This window comes from Epinephelus lanceolatus, chromosome 22, assembly GCF_041903045.1.
Source record: "Epinephelus lanceolatus isolate andai-2023 chromosome 22, ASM4190304v1, whole genome shotgun sequence".
Taxonomy (NCBI): domain Eukaryota; kingdom Metazoa; phylum Chordata; class Actinopteri; order Perciformes; family Serranidae; genus Epinephelus; species Epinephelus lanceolatus.
In genome coordinates, this window is record NC_135755.1 from 38,728,617 (window position 1) to 38,751,634 (window position 23,018).

The window sequence follows — 23,018 nt, forward strand, 5'->3', positions numbered from 1 at the left end:
TGATGTAACCCTAGTACTTCTGCACAGGTGGAACCCTCTACTGGGCTCTGTAATACTCTCCTTCAACGACGAAGATGCATTTGCCCACTGGAATTTGTATAAACACAGATGGCCAATCAGGAAGTGCCTACCTGAATACGTGCAGACCCTAAATGGAGTTAATTGTTTAACCTAGGTTCAGGAGCAGGACCACGCCTCAACCACTCCTCTAATCACCTGACTAACATATATATACCAGCACAGCTCTACCACAGGCATCTCAGATCTCTCGAACATTGGCAACCCTACGTAGGTTATCTCAGCAAGTGTGTTTTTGTGCGTACTCACCGATGGATCATGTGTTGCAAGTCAACCTGTCCGAGTCTGACTCCGACGACTTGTACGACTCTCTGGTCGAGCCAGGTGATCCTCTGACCCTGTCTCAGCAGTCTGCCGGTAGCCGAAACTCCCAGGGGAGCCGGCTGCGCTCTGTGGTCCACATCCCTCCGTCTCGCCGTGGTTCTCCGTCGGGCTCCATCAACGAGATCGCCCCAACTCCTCGTGGATCTCAGGCCTCCTCTTCTCCGTCCTCGCGGGTGGGAAATCGACGCCGCGTCCACAACCGTGGGAGCCAGCGGCGGTCTTCTCCTCCTCCTTCCCGAAGCGGTGCAGCGTCTAGTCGACCTCGCCGCTCCCGCGGCGCTCCGTCACGCTCCACTCGGTCATCTCCACCATGTCCACGTCCACAGCAAGAGCCCGACATCAGAGATTGGACCATCGCCCGGCTCCAGCGGTTCCTGAGGGCAAAAAACATCCCCTTCCACCGCAGCGACAACAAGTCCAGGCTGTTCCAGCTCTATTCAGCTGCCGTCCGGGCTCCCGAGGCCACAGCTCCTTCTCCCAAGCCAGCCGCACTTCCGGGTCGCCCTCCGAGGCCTACTCCCGCCAGCGTCACCGTCGGTGACGTCACGGCGCCTCCACCACTCCAGCCGGAGCAGCCTCTCTCATTCATTCCCCCAGCCGGGGGTCAGGTCGTATCACCCCCTGTGCCTGCTCCCTCAGATGCAGATATGTCACGCGCAATATCTGCCTTCTTCTCCTCCCTGTCTCGCAGGCCTCCACTCTCACCCCGTGCACACACATCCTCCATCCCCACATCCCTTTCCTCTACCCTTCCTTCCAACTATTCCGTTCCGGCTGGCATCGCAGCCCAGGAGCCCCGTCCTGCAGCACAACAGGCTCCTTCGGCGGGTGTTTCACTGCCTTCCACTCTCTTTCCAACGTGTCTCTCCTTACCCCTCCCCTACCCCCCCCCCCCCCACCCCCTCCCTTCCCCAACACCCTAATGTTTTTTCCTCTGCTGCCGTCTACACTCTAGCCACAGCCACACCACCAGCTCTGCCAGCCTCTGCCATTCACCGCCCCTCACCCGTCTCGCACTCACTGCGCCAGCAAATACTGTCCGGTAATTATGTAGACCTAGCCCAGCTCATTCAGCCATCTTTTTTTGACAGTTGTCAACCCAGGGAACTGCAGACCGTCCTCGGTCCAGTTCTGTTAAAGCAGTCACTGCCAACCAGGTCCAAAGACTTGACTCCTGTTGAGTTTGCTCTAGCTTTCTCCCTATTTCGCGACGTCATCTGCTCTGCTTTTCCTCACCGTCGATCAGAGCTGGACGACTATCTGTCCATCGTGTTGGACATGGCTTTGCGTTTCGGGGGGACGGGATTTTATACCTACCATGTCCAATTTGCCGCACAAGCAGCCGGCCAGTTGCAGCAGCTAAACCAGGGGACATACTGGGGGGCCCTCGATTCATAAATATACTGCCGTATTTTCGCAGCTCGTTCCTCCCTCTCCTGCGACTTATGTGGCGCCCCTTCTCATCCGGCCTCTGCATGCACTATCATGGCTCCTCCACCGCACTCCCGCCCCACCACTCCACGCAATGCCCCGATTTTCGACTGTCTGTCTTCCGCTGCACCCCCCCCTCCTGTCATCCCCAGAGCCAAGGACGCACGTCCCACTGTCAACGTGCCGGTGCCAAAGGGCGTCGACAAGCGAGGACGGCCGATCCTCTATCAGGGCGGCAGGATGGTGTGCAATAATTTCAGTCAGTGGGGTTGCAACTCGTCCGGCTGCCGTCTCCTGCACGTCTGCTCCTTCTGCGGGGGCGCTCACGCCAGGACCACCTGCCCCCACAATCCCACCAACACAGCAGCATGACTAGAACGTCACCTCGGCACGCCCATAAACGTACGTGCACTCGCTGCTGCTCTCAGTGACCACCCTGATAAGCAGTTTGTCGATTTTCTCATCTCTGGCTTCACTCACGGTTTTCACCCCGGCACGGAGGTGCTTCCTGATTCTTCCCACACATGTCACAATCTTCAATCCGCTCTCACGGAGCCCGACACTGTTGACACATTACTGGCAAAAGAAGTCATGGAAGGATTTATGATAGGCCCTTTCGATCATCCTCCTTTCCCCGTATTCCGTATCAGTCCCATCGGTGTCGCCACACGCAAATACTCGGGGAAAAAGAGGCTGATCATTGATCTGTCGTCCCCACACTGCTCCGACATCCCGAGCATCAACAGCCTTATTCCTAGCCCGGATTTCTCCATGCAGTACGCCACCATTGACCACGCCATGGCACTGATTCATCTGGCGGGACACGGAGCATGGCTGTCTAAGGCTGATATCACTAGCGCATTCAAGGTCTTGCCCATTCACCCCGACTTCTGGTGTTATTTCGGTGTCTGCTGGAAGGGGGCTTACTACTTCTCCGTGCGTCTCACTTTCGGCTGCAAGAGCAGTCCCAAAATCTTTGACTCTTTATCCGAGGCTCTATGCTGGATCCTCTCCAACAATTACAGGCTCCCCTACGTCCTTCATCTCCTTGACGATTTTCTTGTCGTGACTCCCCCGTCCTCACCTCCTCGCCACGGTCTCACTACACTTACGTCTGCATTTTCCGACCTCGGTGTCCCTCTGTCCGAAGAAAAAACTTCAGGACCTGGCACATCCATCGAGTTTCTGGGCATCACTCTGGACTCAATGTCATTCCAGGCTTCACTGCCCTTGGAGAAAGTGCAGCGCATCTCGCTGCTCTTGTCTTATTATCTTCTGACAGACAGGTGCACCAAACGCCAGCTGCTCGCTCTCCTCGGGCACCTCAATTATGCCATCCGCATAATTCCACAGGCAAAATCTTTTCTTTCTCAACTGCTGACCAAAGCTGCATCCATTCCCTCTCTCCACGACCACGTGGTTCTGGACGACACTTGTAAAACAGAAATGCGCATGTGGCAGCAATTTCTGTCATCCTGGAACGGCATCTCATTCTTCTATGACGACTTCATCACCCATCCCGAGGACATTCAACTCTACACAGACGCGGCTCCCTCCATGGGTTTCGGCGGGTATTACGGGGGGAGGTGGTTTGCTGCCGCTTGGCCCTCCGAGTTCGAGTCCCTCGACACAGAGTCACGCTCTCCCTCGTCTGCTCTGTAAGAGCTGTACCCCGTGATCATCGCCACTCTAATCTGGGGGCACGAATGGTCAAAAAAATGCATTAATATTCACTCTGACAACACAGCAGTAGTAGATATAATCAATAAAGGCCGTTCCCGTTCCCCAGCCATCATGCCATTCACCCGCAGACTCACTCTCATCTCCGCTCAGTATCAATTCATCCTCCGCGCATCTCACATTCCCGGTCACCACAATGCCATCGCTGACTCACTCTCCCGCTTCTCTTTCCAGAAATTCAGATGCTTGGCTCCAGACTCGGATGTCCATCCCACACCAATCCCACCGTTTTCAGCAACCATATTCAGCTAAATCCTCGTCTGGCAAATCTCACTCACATCTCCCAAGAAACCATCCTTAACAGTTTAGCACCAAGCACGCTATCTGCCTACCTCACCGGCTGCAATTCTTTCAAGAATTACCACGCCACTTATCATCTACCGTTTCCCTCTCTGGACGCCATGTCCATATGCAACTTCATCTCACACTGTCATACCGTAACAAAGATCCGGGCCTCCAGCATACAAACATATCTAGCTGGTATCAACTTATTTCATAAATTATCCACCGGCCTCCCTTGTCAATCAATCTCGCACGCTCACGTCACCATGCTAATCAAAGGCTTACGAAAGCACGAACCAGCGCTGACAGCCAGACGCCTCCCTCTCACCTCCGATCTGCTCAGCCGCTGCATACGCACTCTGCGCTCCGGTTACATCTCTCCCACAGTCGACTTAACACTGGAATCAATGTTTCTACTCGCTTTCTTCGGATTCCTGAGGTGCTCTGAATTCGCTCCAACATCATCTGTCTACGATCCTTCCCATCATCCCAGTCTATCCGACATCACCACCCACACTTCAGACTCGCTCATATTCACGCTCCGCAGGAGTAAAACTGATCAGTTAGGAGTAACCTTTCCCATCTACATCTTTCGCCTCAACTCCTTTCTCAGCCCTCACGAGCCACTGACCAGATACATCCACGCCCGGTATTCCGCCCGCGCTTCACCACAAGATCCCCTCTTCCTCACTGAAACAGGGAGGATGGCCACCCGTTTCTGGTTCCAGAAACACTTCCATAACATCCTCCGTCTCTCCGGAATTTCATCTGATCATTACTCTTGCCATTCCTTCCGCATCGGCGCCGCCTCCTCAGCCGCCAGATCAGGTATTTCAGACCAAGTCATTCAGGTCCTCGGGCGCTGGTCCTCACAAGCATATCAAACCTACATCCACAATAACCTCAATGATCTCCGTCTAGCACACGACAGACTAAGCCTCACTTAATCAGACTCTTTTGGGGGCTTCCTAAACAGCATGGGCTCATCAGAACTCGAGACGGAACCCCCACACTGAGTCTCTCCGCCCACATCTACACCTCACCCAGTCCGACCCTCCGATGACGTCATCTCCATCCCGTTCATTCACCTGCAATCTGCACTCCCCCATTCATCACCACCCCATTCATAACCATTTTCTGACAATCACATCCTTATTAAATCTCTAAACTGCATATCGTTGTGGTGTGGTCCTTGCTAGTGAAAGTGCAAATAGAAGAACTAGGGTTATAATATTGCAACCTTTGTTGTATCTCATATGGGCTCTTCCCTCTAGTGGACTCTGTGTGTATAGTGGGTGGAGCCCTATATATGCATGCCCTGTTGTGAGGTTGCAACGGTATGAGATTTTCACAGTGCGATAACCATCTCAGAAGATATCACAGTTTCACGGTATCACGGTTTTACGGAATTTACCTTATTGTCAGTCAGAATGACCCTTAAAGGAATGAAAACTGAAGGGTTATTTTTGGTTGAACAAACATGTTATTACAATAATTGAAACTTGAAACCATTTTGTAAATGGAGGTATGTGTGAAAAGTCTCCCCGTAGAACTAATATATCCAGTTTCATTTTTTTCTCAATATTTTAGATATGCAAATGTTCATGGTATGATAACTGTCAATTTTAATATCACGGTATACCTTGAAACTAGTATATCGCTGCAACCCTAATTGCAACATAACATCAACCCAGCCACACTGATCCTGATCAGCTAAAAGTTAGGTACCACAGCTCACCTACTTCTCTATAACCTAGGCCACCACAGTGGAGAAGAAGGGGACCCCTGGCTTAACCTTGCAGGGGTTGAAGGATGAGTGATGGACACCCTGCACACCACATTCCTTGGATCATCAAGGTGCACAGAAATATGTAGGTGTATTATGCCCACTGATAAGTCAGGTGCAACACAGCAGACATATACCTAACCTTTTTCACCCATCCTGTGTCATTTCAACAAGCATAGACCCTGAAAAGGAGCCTTATATGTCCAAAAGATGGAACCATATGATAGGACAGAGCATAAGCCACAATGCTGATGTTTGCACTCATCTTGCTGAACAGGGCCACCAGCACTGCCACGCTGCATACAGAATGTGCGTGAACCATATTTGGAGGGTCTTTTCCTGCCTGCCTGTAGGCTTGGGAGATGCACTCATAAAGCCATCTCAAGCCATCTCATCAGTTTGTTTTTTGGTTTTTTTGCTGAAAGCAGTGAGCTGTTGCAGCTGAAAACAGGGATGATTACCAATATTACGAGCTCAAAGATACTAAAGTTCCATAGAGCTGTAAGAAACAGTACAGTTGTGTAATAATTCTACATGCAAAAAATTTCACATTACACGTAGTTATTGACAATGTTCACCTTGAAAATGCTAAACATGTCCGCTCTGCTGTTGCCATGTTACTCTCGACTCTTTCTCTGACAAAGCATATTCCATCCACAATTCCTCTGCTCCAGGTCCCTGCAGAGCATAGTAAATCATACTGCCACAATCTTTTCAGATTGTAGCATAAAACTAGCTGTGATCATCTTTGACTTAGTATTGATATCAACTATTGGCCCACGTCCAGTCCAGCTGGGCTCTTTTGTCCTCTTGTACCACAGCAGAGGCCCACAGGCATCAGCAGTGTTGCTCTCAGCCCTTCACATGCCAGGCCTAAATGGATTGACCTGACCAAGATGTGCCATTTTGGATTAATAGGCAGAGAGCCAGAGCCATTGACCAACAGTGCTATCTGCTGTCTCCCCCTGGAGGGGGACCAGGCTCTGTACTGTCCATCACACAGCTTTTGCAGGGATGTAAATGCTGCCCTATGCTTGTCTCTGAATTTTTGAGCTGTATGTTTGCTGCTGTCTAGAGTTTAATGGGGCTTGGTTAATATTTCAGTGCTGCTGAAGTAGACTGAAGAATATCAGAGCAGAGAAGACATCAGTGGAGAACAGAGAGGAAGCCATACAGGAGGAGGGGAGTCACACAATGCATCATTACATTTTTTGAATAAATTTGTCATTAAAGATTATTTGAATTAGCATTTATATGCTGCACGGAAGCAGCCATTGCTACCAGCCTTGACATACAACTTTAACTGGCCTAGTTGTTTTTAAATGTGGGGTGTCTAAAAATAAATATGATTGTTGCTATCCCCTTTACAATGTCTCTTTCTGATTAAAGTGAGCCAACTTTAGCTCCATAAGATTAAATTTTTGACATCTCACAAAGGCTCTATGTTGAGAGAACTGTCACACAGGCAGCCAATATCAGTTTTTAATTGAATAGAAGAGAGTAGAATACACTGAAAAAAATGAAACATTGGATCAACTTAAAAAAATTGAAGTAATCGGTCACACCTAATATTTTAGCATTGAGTCAATGTAAATAATTCATTTAGTTTAACCTGAATTTTTTTAACTTAATGTAAACTAATTTCTGAAGGTGAAGCAAACCAATTATTTCAAGTTGTCCTAAATTAAAAATAATTAAGTTGGATCTATTACTTAATGCAAATAATCCTTTCAGTTTAACCTGAATTTTTTAACTTCATGTAAACCTTTTTTTGAAGGTCGGAACAAACTACTTTTAAGTTGTCTCAAATAAAAATTTAACGTTGTCATAATTTAATGTATATAAAATTGAATTTTATAAAATTGCTTTAAAAACATTTTTGACTAATACTCAGAACAAATTCCTTTATAAACACATTCTTATTTATTGTTCAATGAACATTTTTTTCACATTGTACTTTTTTTTTTTTGTTATAAAAAAAATGTATACAGTACAACACTGCTCTTTGTGACCTGAACAGACCCAAACTAAATACTCAGTGACAAAAATAAATCACTTGATAAAATTACAACAACACTGAACACAGCAATAGATTCTCTATAAATGGACTGATAAAACAAATAATCTGAAAATGTTCCTATTTCAAAATAGTCAAAGTAAAATACATTTTGGAAAGTAATACAATCAGAGAGCTATTTCAACAGGAATTATTCCGTAAAATAAAATCCTGGACAATGTCTGGAGAATGTCTGTCTTCTGACAGAACACATTTACTCAACACCGTAACAGTTGCTGAAAGGACTTTCCTTAAGTGTTTTCAGATGATTTGCGTGAATCTCCTCAGTTCCAAAGAGAAACCTTCAGTTCCTTATTCCTTGGTTTGAATTTCTAATCTATCTGCCTTACAAAACCTGCAAACATGTGTTTGGATCTGAAAAATCTAACCTATCTGCCGTACAAAAATCTGTACAAACACTGCAGTGCAAATGTAATCGTTCTCCAGTTTTTCAGCACACTGCCTACTTGAGCCTGTGATGCTGGTAGTCTCTAAACTTGGCCAGATACTTTTGTCAATACTGCAGGGAAAATGTAGTCATGCAAGTGCAACCTCCGAACACCAACCTCATATAAAAGGGTCCAAAGTCTTGGTTATAGAAATGCTACAAAATTTACACACCAATGGAAAAATAAAATCAGGCGAGTCAGTGGAATTCAACTCTACCTACTCTGGGATGTAAAGCTGGGTGCTCAGCCTATGAACTTTTGGGGATATCTTTTTTCCACCAAGCTCCATCAGGACTTTTTGCACAAATTCAAGGATGTATTGCAGATTTTTCGGATATTTTAGGTTGAGTGCGTATGTGAGCCCGAAGAACATGGCAACAGCTTTTGTAACTGAGGGCACCTCGTTCAGGATCTGTGTTCCATCGATGACTATCTTAATGTCTTTGGGTGGATGGGAAGGATCCTCTCTCCCAGTGACAAAGATCACCATGGTTGCCTGCTCCAGTTCGTCAGCCTCATTTTCCTGCATGTCCTGCACACACGCAAAAAAAGCAACAAATGAGGACAACTAGAAGAGTGCACAGCAGAGTGCCAAAGCCTAACAGTCGCTCCACTTTCTTAAACACTGGACAATTTATTGAATAAATGACAGAAACAACAGTTCTCAGTTTAGACTGATGGTGGCGCTACAATAAAGGTCAAGGAGTCATCAAAAATTACTAGGTTTTTTACCCACTTGGGGCTGTTTTTATAGCAATTTGGCCATAAAATTTAAACAGACACAAATCAAAGAAATTTTTATTACAGTGTTTCCTCTAGGATTTTTTTCAGCAGCGGGGGTGGCAGAGAAACACACACACACGCACACACATGCACGCACGCACGCACGCACGCACGCACGCACACCAACTATTCAACTATGAATCCCACTGATAGCCAACTCATACATAGATACCTCATCTAAAACCTACAAGGTCCTGGTGGTCTGGTCTTTCACACGTCCTCCCTTGCTCCTGATGACCTCCAGCAGTTTGGAGGAGTTCTTGTCCAACTGCACAAAGAATTTTGTCTCCAAGGGAACTGTGGTCACTCGCAGGAACTCAGCAATGATCTGGAAAATAAAAACAGAGCATGCAGAAAAAAAAATTAAAATGTATGAATAAATGATCTTCTGAAAAGAGCTAAAGATTTGATCAAACTGTTTACATTTCCACATGCATGGATAACTGAGGAAAAATACAAGGGAGGGGAGGGGAGAGGAGGGTTTTAGGAGGGTGATCTAATTATCACAAATGCCTTCATGATAGTATAGAACTTACCACTAGTTGAAGAGGATGCACAGCAGATTTGGTTGCACAGCAGATTTGGTGGCTGCTTTCCTTAAGTTAAAAGACAAAACATTCTTTAATGTTGGGTATTCTTAATGAGTGCATGACATTAGTAGCTAACACATTTGATGGCTTAATAAATACTCAACATACATTGACTACCCTTAGGCCTATAACTTACTTTTATTTTATGATTTTAGGGCAGCTGGCTAACATTTTGGTGCATTTCTATCACATGTTACAGTGCAGCAAACTACCAGCTATATTAGAAATAGATGGGCCTTGTAACATTATGTCATAAATAATGAACACAAAGTAATTTTCATTTAAACTGAACTATATATTTAAAATTGAGTAATATTGTGCTTTTAAGACCATTTTTATTATTGTTGTGTTGTTGTTGTTTTGCTGTTTTTAGACCATTTTTTAACTTATATAATGATACTAAAGGCATATTGATGCAAGTACACCCTTTTAAAGAGAAATAAACATTTATTTAACAAGAATATTTAGGAATGCAAAAAAGAAAATTTAAATATCCGAAATAAATAAATAAATTCAAAAATAGACTGTCAGTCTCTCACTCTCAGGTGTGCAGTTAAGTTGGTTGTATTCGCTCTTTTTGTTGAGATGGTTTTAGAACAAACCCGGCACACCGGCTCGTCCAAATTACTGGGCTTCCCTCTGTCATTTGGTTTACATCCAAAGCACTCCCACACAGGGGCCGTGGTGTTTGGTTTAGGAACAAGTTCCATGTCTTTCTCTCAGCTCAACTCTCTGTTTTCTTCTCCGCCTTGTCTCCTCCTTACGAAGATCACTGTGTGTAGCTCATAGCCCCGCCTCCCCCACAGAGACAAAGACACTCGATGACAAGAGCTTTCCCTCCGTTTATTACGCTAATGAACCAACTCACCTGGCTGCCAGATGATGCACGACAGTGAGCGCTCTTGTCGTCCAGTCTCTTTGGTGGAGAGAGACGAGGAAAACAAACACGCATGAATATGGCAATTAGTCCCTTTTAATTTACCATGCAATTAACCGGCATATCGCGACAGGCCTGCCCTGCTGGCTGTTGCCCAGATGACCGGACATTACAACATTTCCACTACTTTTTACGAATTTTTAGCTTTTAATGCACATAACCTAGCGAGTTCACGTCTCTTCTGTTGCTCTCCTCTCCACACGGCAGAGGGACTGATTCCTCCGCTGTATTAACTGTTACTGAGTGAAACTGCATCCAAGTCCGCGAATGCACTGTTCGTGTTAATGCTACGTTAACGTTACTTTTATTAGCGTAACATTAGCTCTCGCTAGCTTAGCTTAGTTTAGTAACTCATGGCAGCATGTGTTTCAGTGCCCACACACACGCATACACTCATACTCATACAAGCTTCACACCATGTACAAGCTGTTACCGTTATGATTTAACAACGTTTTATGATGTCTTTCTATTTTATCTGAGTGAAAATTTTACCTTGCCGTGGCAGCTCCTCCTCTCCCAACCTTATCCACCGTCTGCCTGGCCGGCTCTGCTCTCTCCGGACTCACTTAAAGATACAGGGTGTCGGCCCAGAGGACTGAAAACAACGTCCAGTCAAGGGCAGAATAAGACATACTTAGAAACCGAAATGACTTTGACTATCTTTAATGTTACCAGAATGAAATCCGAAATGCAGGACCGTTTGAGGCGGAAATACATTTACCACCAGAAGTTTAAAGACTGCGTATGCGCAAATCATACTCAATCTAATAAAAATCCTCTGATCAAAATGAAACATTTCAGTTTGGTGCCCTGCTGTCAGTTTACATTTTAGTAAAGTAAGAAAAACAGATTCAACCATAAACATGAATTAGAAAGTTTAGTTTAAATGAGCAAACTAATGTTTTTCAACTATTGGAATGATAAAAATCACATTAAACGAAGGACAGCTTTGTTTTACTTTTGTCTAAGTGTGTAAGTGTGTGTGACTGGATTTAGGAGGTGTTAAACAGTTTTATTGCCGTGGGGACGAAGGATCTCCTGAAACACTCCGTTCTGCAACGCAGTGAGATAAGTCGACTGCTGCAGCTGCTCCTCTGTCACTCTAGGAGGCTGTGGAGAGGGTGTCCGCTATTGTCCATTATAGCTTTCAGTTTGCTCAATGTGTCCCTCTCCACCACAGTTCTTAGTGGGCCCAGTCTCCTGCCAACCACTGAGCCAGCTTTTTTAACCAGCTTGTCTAATTGCTTGGTGTTTTTGTCCATCAAGCTGCCTCCCCAGCACACTGCAGTGTAGGACAGTGCACTGGCCACCACCATGATAGATTATGGTCAACATCTCCACACACACATCAAAGGACCTCAGTGTTCGCAGTGTAGAGGGTGTCAGTCCAGCTTGTCATCCAAGAGGACCCCCAGATCTTTGTGGGTGTGCACCACCTCAATGTCCTCCCCCTATATGGAGACTGGTTGATAGGGTGACCCCTTCCTTCTGAAATCCACTACCATCTCCTTGGTTTTGGTTGTGTTCATGTGGAGACAGCACTACCTGCACCAGTCCCTGAAGGCATCCACAAGGTCCCTGTACTCTCGCTCCTGATCACTCCTGATACAAGCCACAATAGCTAGTATCGTCAGAGTATTTTTATATGTGGCAGGACTCTGAGTTGTGTTTGGGGGCGGCAGTAGCTCAGTCCATAGGGACATGGGTTGGGAACCGGAGGGTCGCCTGTTCGAGTCCCCGTCCGGACCAAAATATGGAGCGTGGACTGGTGCCAGTTCACCTCCTGGGCACCTCCCTTGAGCAAGGCACCGAACCCCCCAACCGCTCGGGACGCCTGACCAAAGGGCAGCCCCCTCACTCTGAGATCTCTCCACTTTGTGCATGTATAGGTCCTGAATGTGCATGTGTGTGTCTTTCAGACCTGTGTGTAATTGACAAGCAAGAGTGAAAACATTGAATTTCCCCTCAGGGGGATTAATAAAGTGAATAAACTTAAACTTAAACTTGAAGTCTGCTGTGTAGAGTGTGAACAGGAACGGTGCTAAAACAGTATAATATAATGTCAGGCTGGTTGATGCTGTTAGCTTCACTTTAGATCATAAACCAAACGTTTTACTCTGTTTAGTTCTCACGGCTTTCATAATGGCTCCTCTCCTGGTATTGTATCTATATATCCCAAATCCCAAACTCCAATTCTTCTGTCAAAACTGCAAGTACACAATATATATTGTGATTTTTTTAAATAGATTTTTTGAAAATGACTGTAGACTACTACAACACAAAATTATTAAATTAACAACTATTGCAATAAAGTTAAATAAAGTCACTACTGTTAGTAATAATAATAAAGTTAAACAAAATATTGTTATGATTAAATAAACCAAAGTGGAACTACTGGTGTGGTTTTTTTTTAAACACCTAACTCATGTCTGGCTGGAAGTCTTGATGATTTTGCTGTGAACTTGAAGCTTCTGATTAACAGTTGTTTTTAGCAGTAATGGTAAAGTTAAAGCATTACTGTGGCACCATTAAATGTGAGGATTTATTCACTGTGAGCTGGAAAAACACTGACAGCTCTCCTCTTCATACATTAATAGTAATAGCAAAAATAGGTGCGGTCTGGAGCCCTGCAGATAGAAAAACACAAACTCTGTCTACTCACACTATTATGAGTCACCTGTGATGGGAATGACGGCGTTATAAATAAACGGCATTACTAACGGTGCTACTTTTTTCAGTAACGAGTAATCAAAAAAGTTACTGTCTCCAATGTTATAACGCTGTTACCGTTACTCACAATAAAATGCGCCGTTACTCGGCTTTACTTGAGGTCACTCAAGCAGCTTTCACCCAAGCAAGTTTTTTTCTTTGGTGAGGGCAGGTGAGGGGCAAGGGAGGGGGAGACAACCGCATAAGTGATGATGATTGGCTTAGGGAGAGTAAAATTTCATCATAAACCAATCAGAGGCACAGTAGGGCAGGTATTCACATGCACACAAGCAGGGTTGTTGTGTGGGCTTGTTTTTTGTAAAGTCGCTTACAAATATTAGTATCGCGGGTTGCGTTTTTTTGGGCTTGTTACTAAAGTGGAGTTGCTTATTTGGGCTTGCTCTCTAAATGTCGCCTTTTTCTATATATATCCGTCTAAAAAGCTATTTAAATGCATGGAAGTATGTCGGACTGCAGGATGTTTCCACAGCTTCGCTCCCTCCGCCGCTCTCCTTCTCCGCATACACACAGGTGACGGTCAGTCAGTGACACTTTTCACATTTAAATTGCGCAATTAATGGAGGTTCTTTAACTATTTCACTTACCAGTGGGCGAAATATGGAAAGAATACAATAAAGATTTGTAGAAAGAGAGAGGATTAAAAGATTCGACTTCAAGTGGGGGACGATTCAAAGGCAGTGTGCAGATTCAGATTGCTTGAGAAGTATAACTTTATTTTAGATATTTTTTTGGCCATTTGTGGCCTGTGCAATAAATGTCACAAGTTCTAAACCATCTATTGTGTTCTGGTGTTCCACTGTATAATACTGAATTTGTCTGTGTCTGTTGTGTTGTCCCACACAACAATGCATTATAGTGTAGATAAGTGTACAATGTTTTATAATAATGATTTATTCTATTAAGTGTCAGTTTCATTTATTTAACATATTCAATGATGCGTTTCATTACATACAGTTGAGTTTCATTACATACAGTTCCATTAAAAAACTAACACTACAGTAACTTTTCCAGGTAATTGGTTACTTTTATAGTGCAGTAACTTATCTGGCTGTTACTGAGGTGCTGTTAAACATGATAATTTAGTCACTGTATGCAAGGAAAATAAAAGATACAAAGACACATACTTTAACCTGCTCACACACCGTCATTCGGGAGAAAGTGATCTGGATGGGTGGAGGAGTTTGTGTGATGTTTTATATTTGTGAGTCTTTCTTTATGTGTGTGTGTCTGTGTGTACATTTGTGCGCTACTCTCTTTACAACATCTCATACACTGGCTGTAAAAAAAATAATGTCATTGCACAAAACAGCCATCAAAGAACAAAGCCTGCTTTACTGTACCAAGTAAACCCAGTCTTGCTCAACACATTCTACTGACAAACAAGCCAATAACAGAGATGAACCATGCTAGTGACGTCTCCAGCTAGCTTGTTGAATGATGGCTGTGCCTCAGGGTAAAAACATGAAATACAATCTAATTCTTCAGCAAATGTAGGTAGGTAGCAAGTTTGATTGCAGTGTCATATCTTGCTTAAGGTAAAAATCAAACAAACCACAGTGATATTGTTCAGTGTCTCATCTATTTAAGAGTATTTTCCTTCTAATTTTTTTCTTAACATCTGTTTCTCTTCCCATCTCTCTATTTTTATTATCTTTTTTCTATTTCCTCTTTCATTTTCTTTTTAAGTCCCCGTGTATTCCTTTACTCCCAAGCCATTTCATCTCTCTTTCTTACTCATATATAGTGACTTAAATCCCGCACCAACACCATCATAAATATTAACACTGCATTAGGTGGTATTTATATTGCAACTGCCCTCCCATTTCCCCTTCTCTCTTTTCTTTTTCATTCCTCTTCCTCCTTTTCATCCTCCTCCTTTTTCTGTCTCCTCCTCGCTCACTGTGAACGAAAGCCTATGAACCAGACACTGGCGATTGATTGACAATGAGTATGCTCGTTTAAGAGGAACGAGATAGTTTATAGACAAATGACATGAAAAAGGAGGTACAGATGGATGAATTGCGTCAGTGGTGCAAGTATTGTAATTCTACAGTCTTGGTCTGTGTGTGTGTGTGTGTGTGTGTGTGTGTATACACTGCTGAAGTAGGAGTTTTACCGTGGGGAAAGACAGGGAGATGGAGTGATAAATAACTAAACAATAAATAATAATAATAATACTAATAAAAATATTGGTGGTTGATAACAGCCAGACTTGTAGTCCTCTCTGATGATTATTCTCTGCACTTCTGTGCCAACCACACATTATAGGGGCGTCCATGTCATTGGTCCGACAGCCTATTGGTTCGACATCCCATTAGTCCGGCTGTCCGCTGACTGAACGGCTAGCGGCGGGCGTATGGTGTGCCGCGACCGGCTCTGGGTCAGCTGGGAAAGGCTTGAGGCGGATCAGGCTCACGGCTTATGTGTTTGTCACTTTCTTTTTAATTTTAACCCACACCATGATCTTTTCCTGACCCTAAACAAGTGGTTTTTGTGCCTAAACCTAACCAGACCTTAACCACAGGGCATCATGATGATTTCGGAACGGACTTCGGAACAATGGGTTTAATATGGTCGGAACAATGGGATGTCGAACCAATGGGCTGTCAGACCAGTGGGCAGTTCCCGTTATAGGGAACATGTAGAATAAATCCATAAACTTTAAGGGAAACCGAAGTGTTGAGGTACTGTGCAGACATACAGCTGCAGCTAAATTTAATCCCTCATCCCCAGGCAGGTGCATTATCCGTTGTCTACAATGGTCACATAGGAATGTGTTTCAGAGTGAGACTGAGGGTGGTATTTCCCGTCTAGATGCTGAGAATGACATGGCAACATATACATACATATATATATATATATATACAATATCTGGCTAAATGTAACACATTTAGATAGGCTTGCAATTGTGTGAGGTTTCAGCAAGATTTTTATATCTTTTTTGTGAAAAAGTGAAAAGATTAGGTTAATGACAACTATAATACTTTACGCATATGCTAACTAAGATACAGTATGGGACATACTGAGGTTGTAGCAAATAAACTTTGGCTGAGACAACTGACACACCCTAACTAGAGTTGGGTCGATTTCCGGTCCGGTGTACAAGCTCAAATCTCTTTGATTCAGTGCAAACCAGCAGAAGTGGCCTTTGCCATTATTACATAGTCTAGCAAATTAAAAAGTAGCCTACTTCAGCAGCCTGTATTGACAGCATCACAGCTCCGAAACCAATTCATGCTGCATCTTAGTAGAGGTGGGAGGGTGAAGAGCAGCCACACCATGTTTATTTACTACAATGTCCATGTGATTTTTGGAGTGACAAAAGGAGACACGGCAGAGCTGGTCTCTCATGAAACTGCACCAATATGACAACATGTTTGAAGCCCATGAAAGAGGTATCCTTACAATATGTGCTTATTCCTAACTCATCACATAGTGTCACTTCTTCAGTGGACTTTTGATGCCCATATGATGAACTTTGTATCATGGGTGCCTTTTCTGTAGTAGACGTTATGGGACACCCTGTCACACCCCTGTTTAACCTATTGTGTCTTACACTTCTGTTTTTTGTTTTTAGGCAACGCAAGCACATGGTTAGGTTTAGGCAATAAAAGCATGTGGCAAAGTTTAGGCAATAAAAGCACATCCCTAGTAGGGATGTAACGATACCAGAAACTCACGATACGATAGTATCACGATAAAGAGTCCACAATATGATATATATCACGATATTTATACAAGGGGAAAAAAGAGAAAATTTATTGTTAAAGATAGCTATTTTATTCAAAATTATTGCATGTACAGTGTACAGCATGTTATTTTTAACTTGGAAGCGTATCATAAACAAATCAACACACAGTTGAACATGTGCTTTTATCCCCCCCCCCCCCCCCCCCACCCCACCCCATTACTGCAGACATTAAAGTGCCATAACAAAGTCATGTCAATTAAAACTATAGTGACAGAATATGAAAATGGAAACATTTAACCTACTCTGAACAAAAGTAGTGTAGTACTATTACTCATCATCTGAATGACATCAAATAATGAGGATAGAGCAGTCTTAATATTCATCAAATATACAGAACTTAGAACAATCAGACCCTGCAACAACAACAAAATTAACAAATTAGAAATAATGTAAACCCAAAAACACACTGTCCCTCACTCACAGATACACAGAGAGACAAAGAGAGAGATAGAGAGAGAGAGAGAGAGAGAGAGAGAGAGATGGGTAGAGATGTGTGTAAAAGAAAACCAAAATAAATAAAGCCCAGCCATCTTCCTGGAAGTCATAGAAAAACTCAAAAACAAACATTGACTCAATTTGTTTACACCAGGTTGACAATCTTGACATCAAGGAGACCCTAACACTTTCTCAGAACAGGAGATGAGGAGAGGAAAGCTCTGGTCCTGCGCTTTTATGTGATATGCATGGCATTTCTGTGCAACCCTGCATTCACGAGTAATCCATCCAAGAGTAATGTGTGTGCAAAGCTGTATGAAAGCTTTGTTATGTATAATTTTAGTGTAACTTTATCATTGTTTTTCACTGTGAAAACTACCGACTACCAGTGCTTGGTCTTGTTGGAAGGCTACGGTTCTGCTGTTTCACGTGATATGCGTGGCTTCTCCCTATGACGATCGCGGAGAAAATCCATAGAGAAGAACAGAACAGATCCCAAATAAAAGTAAGGAGATCAAGATTAACCCACAGGGTTAATCTTGATCTCCTTACTTTTATTCGCCATTAGCATTTCTGTTCACTTGTCTCGTTTCTTCTGGTCACGCACGGGTCAGAGTCGAAGGCTGATAGGCTGAGCTGCACAAGTCTGCACTGAAAGAAAAAGTCCACTGAATTTACATAATTTTAATGTGGACGTTGGTCCCACTTGATCAAAATAAGGCAAAGTGACATAATTTTTCCTCTTCCCTTCAATCAATTATTGCTTGTAAATCAAAAATATTTAATTCACATTAAGACTGTTTACATTAATCATGTTGATTCAACATGATTTTTATTCGTTACTGTAAAACTAATTTATTGAGTAATGTGAATGTAATTCAATCATTTCAAGGGTATCTGATTTACATCTGTAATTCTAACTTGATTTCTTCATGGTAATATTACTCAAAGGTATTATGTTACTTTAAAGCAATTTCATTATGTCCCTGTTACCCGTATTATGTCTGTAATTCCAACTTGATTTTGTTAAGTTAACCCTATCCAAATATATTAGACACTGTTTCTAAAATTTAAGTGTGTGCAATTACAAAATCATAAATGTAAACTGATTTGCATTGACAAAACAAGCAGTCAGAGTTCCGTACCAAATTTTTTTTGTATTGAATCTTTAAACGTTACAGAATACAGCAAATTTGCATAAAGTGCAGTGCTTGCAAACTTTTTTTTGCAAGGGATTCATAAAAGAGAATGTTAACTTACAACAGTGACCTTGCAGAAGAAATGAAAAATCATTCAAATGGTACATTAATGACAAAATGCCTTTGTGGACAATTAAAAGGTCTTCTGATTTACAGTGATAAACAACAAAAAATGATACATGGACATGACCTCATATCATAGCACCGTACCATAGCGTAGTACCACGGTACTTTTCTAGTATCGGTATACTGTGCAACCCTATGCAGAACAGCAAAAATGTTTACAAACCCCATTTTAAAACAGTACAAAATCATAAATTGCATTGACAAAAAAGCAGTCAGAGTTCTGTACCAACATTTCCTTGTAGTGAATCTTTAAACATTAATTTTAGTTAACTTTAAACGGAATACAGCAAATTTGCATAAAGTGCAGTGCTTGCAAATGTTTTTTTGCAAGGGATTCATAAAAGAGATTGTAAACTTACTTTTCTAGTATCAGTATACTGTGCAACCCTACGCAGAACAGCAAAAATGGTTACAAACCCCATTTTAAACAGTTTTTTTTTTTTTTTTTATAAGGGATTCATAAAAGAAAATGTCTATCAACAATTAACTTGCTGGAAAAAAGGAAAAAAGGAAAACTGAGTCAAATGGTACATGGACAAGACCTCAGATCATTTCAGTGAAGGCTCTTTTTCACTGAAAGAGCCTGTTCTTTAGAGTGGTTGCTTTGTTAGAAAGTTTACCGCCATCTAGTTCCATGAAAATCTTCTGGATCACTTCGAAAGTGTAGCGGAGGTCAGCAGGGTAGCTAAGGTTCAGGGCATACATCAGTCCGAACAGCATAGCAACAGCTAATGCTACGTTATCCAGATCTTGCAACACCTTGTTGCCTTCAAGGACAATTCCAATGTCCTCTGGTTCATCACTTGAAGCATGTTCTTTAAGAATATAAATCCCAATAGTGGTGTCTTCAGTGGCTTCTTCATCCATGCCCTGTACAAAACAGAGAAACATAGGTAAATAAAGTGAAGTATATAAGACCTATTAACCAAGCCATATCTAGAAAAGAATAAATACATATAAAATTGGGCATTAGAGCTGTGCAATATGATCAAAATCTCATATTCCAATATGTCATTTCATATCCAGGTAATGATACATAATATGGTACATTTTCTTTAAATTCTATGAAATTAATTGTTTTTAGTCCAATACTCTATGGCTGGAAACATACTGCCCGTGATTTACTCACGCAGCGCTGCATAGCGAAGCCCGCTTCAAATACGCTCCCATGTTAATAATCAATGTGTCCTTTTACACCACCCACTCTGCGTAGCGGAGCTGCGTTCCGGCTCGCGCACTCCCTCCGATAGTTTTCACTTCTGACCTATTTTTTCCACAAGTCGCAAGCAAGTGCGAGTGAACAGGCAGGAAAAGGCATAATTTTTCCACATAAAACCTCTTTCTAGATGCCACTGGCTGCACAGAACAGCCTCCATGTACAGACTACATCTATACACACACATCTGTCACTTCCTCATTCAGTTTAACCTGTGATGTCCACATTTTTTACGTTTTATTTTAAGTTATCCAATAAAGCACCTCTGAAGCAGCAGCTACAAGCTCTGGTCCAGTTGTGCTTCTGGTGTTAAAGGATTCACTTCCGGGCGCGAGTAAATCGCTTCGCACATGCACTTCGCGGCGCATTCGCAAGCAGTGTGTTCCCGGTGTAAGTGCAACAAAAATGGATTACACAATGAAAAATCTTCTTGTAAAGAGCATGATGTGACAATAAGCAATAGAGAAAATATCAAATGATAGACAATATAGTCAAACAATACGCAAGTACTGTAACTGATGTGCAATAAATGTTTCACGAGTAAAAAGCCAGTTAAGACGAATTTAAACTGAGTTTTAAAACTGCGTTTGTTTTTAACATCAAGAATGTATTCCACTGGCTCTACAACACTGAAGTTCTCCTTGTAATACTGCTTCAGCAGATGAGCAGTACTTAGAGGGCCACCTTTTTTTATGGACCTTTGCACAGGATTACCAGAACACACTGCTTCAACAGCCTCTCTGATTATTACTTCATCAACAGGGAGGTTTCTCTGACGAAAGATGTCTCTCACAATGTCACAAGATAATGGAAAATGTGCACAAATCAAATAATGGAGTTCCCCTAAAAAGACATCAATAGCTGTGCTTGGCACATGAACTAAATGCTCCAAGTTCAGCAAAGCAGCTGCAAATCTTTGCTCAATGACCTTCTGCAAGTCCTCAGTGTGAGAATGACTATTTAAAGGAACCACAGTATCTGACTGCTCAACACAATCTGGACTATTAGCCTCCAATTCATTCACAGATGATATCCTCGTAGTTACAGCTACTTCAGGTTTAAAATCAACCAATGTGTGATGGCAGTGTTTTCGGTTTTTATGCGATTTAAATGTACTATAAACATTTGTTTTATAGTCACAACCTAAAAACATACAACTGACCGTCTCACTTCTTTTGAGATGTGCATTTATGTGAGCAAAATAATCCCTCTCTGATGCTAAATCACTACAAGCACAAAGGTGGCAACTGAATATTGCTTCCTCTTTGTGACTAACCCCTGTTGAATGGATTTTACTTTGGTGGACGATAAGGGCATTCCACGTCTTAAATGTGCATGGACAGTGCAGGTATGTACATGGAAAACGAGAACTACGTCCAAAATGTGGATGCCTTAACTTGTAGTGATGCAAAAGCTTGGACCTACTTGTCACAGTTTCTTTGCACCCCTTACAACTCCACATTTCATGTCCTGTAGCATACATAAGATCATCATTAATCACATTATTAAAGTTCAAATCTGCATTTCAGGTATATACAAAAAGGTTCACTGCAAGAAAGAAAATTCAAAACATGTGAAAAGTTACAAATGAAATAACAGGTCTTTAAATATATGGTCTAACATTAAACAACAATTAAATTTGTTTTAAATAAAGGTTTACTTAAAGTGGAATATTTGTCTGAGTAAAACAGATCTATATTTTGAGTTATACTCAATTAAGAAACAAACAATTGATATTTTCCAGCCAAAATATGAACACTTCAATTATTTTGGAAAATGAACCTCAAAGTGCCACAAAAATGCAGATTTCAGGCTTGAACACCAACACAAACAAAGAGAAAAATGACAACACTTAAAAAAGCCTTTGAGTGTGTATGCTGTGCAAATATAGAATGACGGATCTATGAAAGAAAATATTTAGCATCAGTAATGTGAACTCAGTGGTTTGCTTAGTTAATTAAATGACTACAAACAGACAAAATGATAAAGTGACGATGCAACAGGCATTAACTATTAAATAGTACTATGAAGCATTTTCTGTAATACAGCACAATATTGGACACAATGGCAATCTGAAAATAATTTCAAACCGACTTAACCGCTTGAGCCCTATTTTCAGACATCCTGCTTTAAATTGCATTGCATTATGTGTATGGTTTGGGCTATATAAGGGCTTAATTTAGTTGCTGTCATTAAATGATGTTTCAATCATAATCTCCTCATTTGTTGTTTCCTGTCATAATGTCAGCTTTGTGTTAGTTTCAGTCACTAGGCGGCGCTAGTCAGACAGTAGGTGGTTTTGTGGAGTTTAGAGAGAGAAGTGAGAAGAAATGACGTGAAGAACAGAGCCCTTTAAATGAATGAGGAAGAGTTGACACGTGATCTAAACGTGTTGATCTGTTGACACTTCACTAAAGTTATGAGGAGAACTCAGAACGTTTATTTCGTGCACACTATCAGTTATAAAAACTCAGACATTAACCCTATGGGCCCTAGGCCTTTTTTGGGGTATTTTTACTGCCTTTACTTTTAACTTATATCACAGTCATTATAAAAGGCTATATACACATGCTATATCTTGTTTTGTTTTGTTTTTTCAGGACAATTGCCATCTTTACATGTCCTCCTATGTGCCTGTATTTTATATTAATTTTTATATCAATGAAAAAAACAAATCTGTGTGACTAAATTCTTACATTTTAACATGTATCTTACCATGTTGACATATTCTGCCATATATGAAGAGGGAAGACTCTCTGGAATCTGGCAATATAAGAACCATGATGCTGGGACATTCTGTCACTTCACAGTTGTCCAAAACATGTGGTTTGTGCCAGGCGGACATGATTGCCAGTATTTTTTCATTATTGCAAGAAATTCCATTGATTAATTCACAAGTCAAAAATGTGTTTTATCTGAAAGAAACATGCAATATTTACATCTAAGATAACAGAAAAATAGTACAATGATGTCCTCCAAGATAATATTTGCCACTTTGTTTACAGTAAAAAAAAAAAAAAAAAAAAAATCTGGACATTTTCTTGTCGACATGATCTTGACTTACTTCTCTGTGCTCCGTGCTGCTCTTTGACCTGACCTGAACGT

The 23,018-nt window shown here is 42.1% G+C and overlaps 1 protein-coding gene and 1 long non-coding RNA gene across 2 annotated transcripts in view; one reads left to right on the forward strand and one right to left on the reverse strand.

The window, feature by feature from the left end:
- sorcs2 (sortilin-related VPS10 domain containing receptor 2) overlaps positions 1-23,018 on the forward strand; it is a 1,194,681-nt gene that overhangs the window by 502,021 nt on the left and 669,642 nt on the right. The gene's annotated exons all lie outside the window — the stretch shown is intronic.
- On the reverse strand, positions 7,639-9,528 carry LOC144459789 (uncharacterized). Its single transcript, XR_013488587.1, has 3 exons — positions 9,466-9,528; positions 9,118-9,257; positions 7,639-8,678 (listed from the first exon to the last, which is right to left on the reverse strand). It is a non-coding gene; the product is annotated as an uncharacterized LOC144459789 (long non-coding RNA).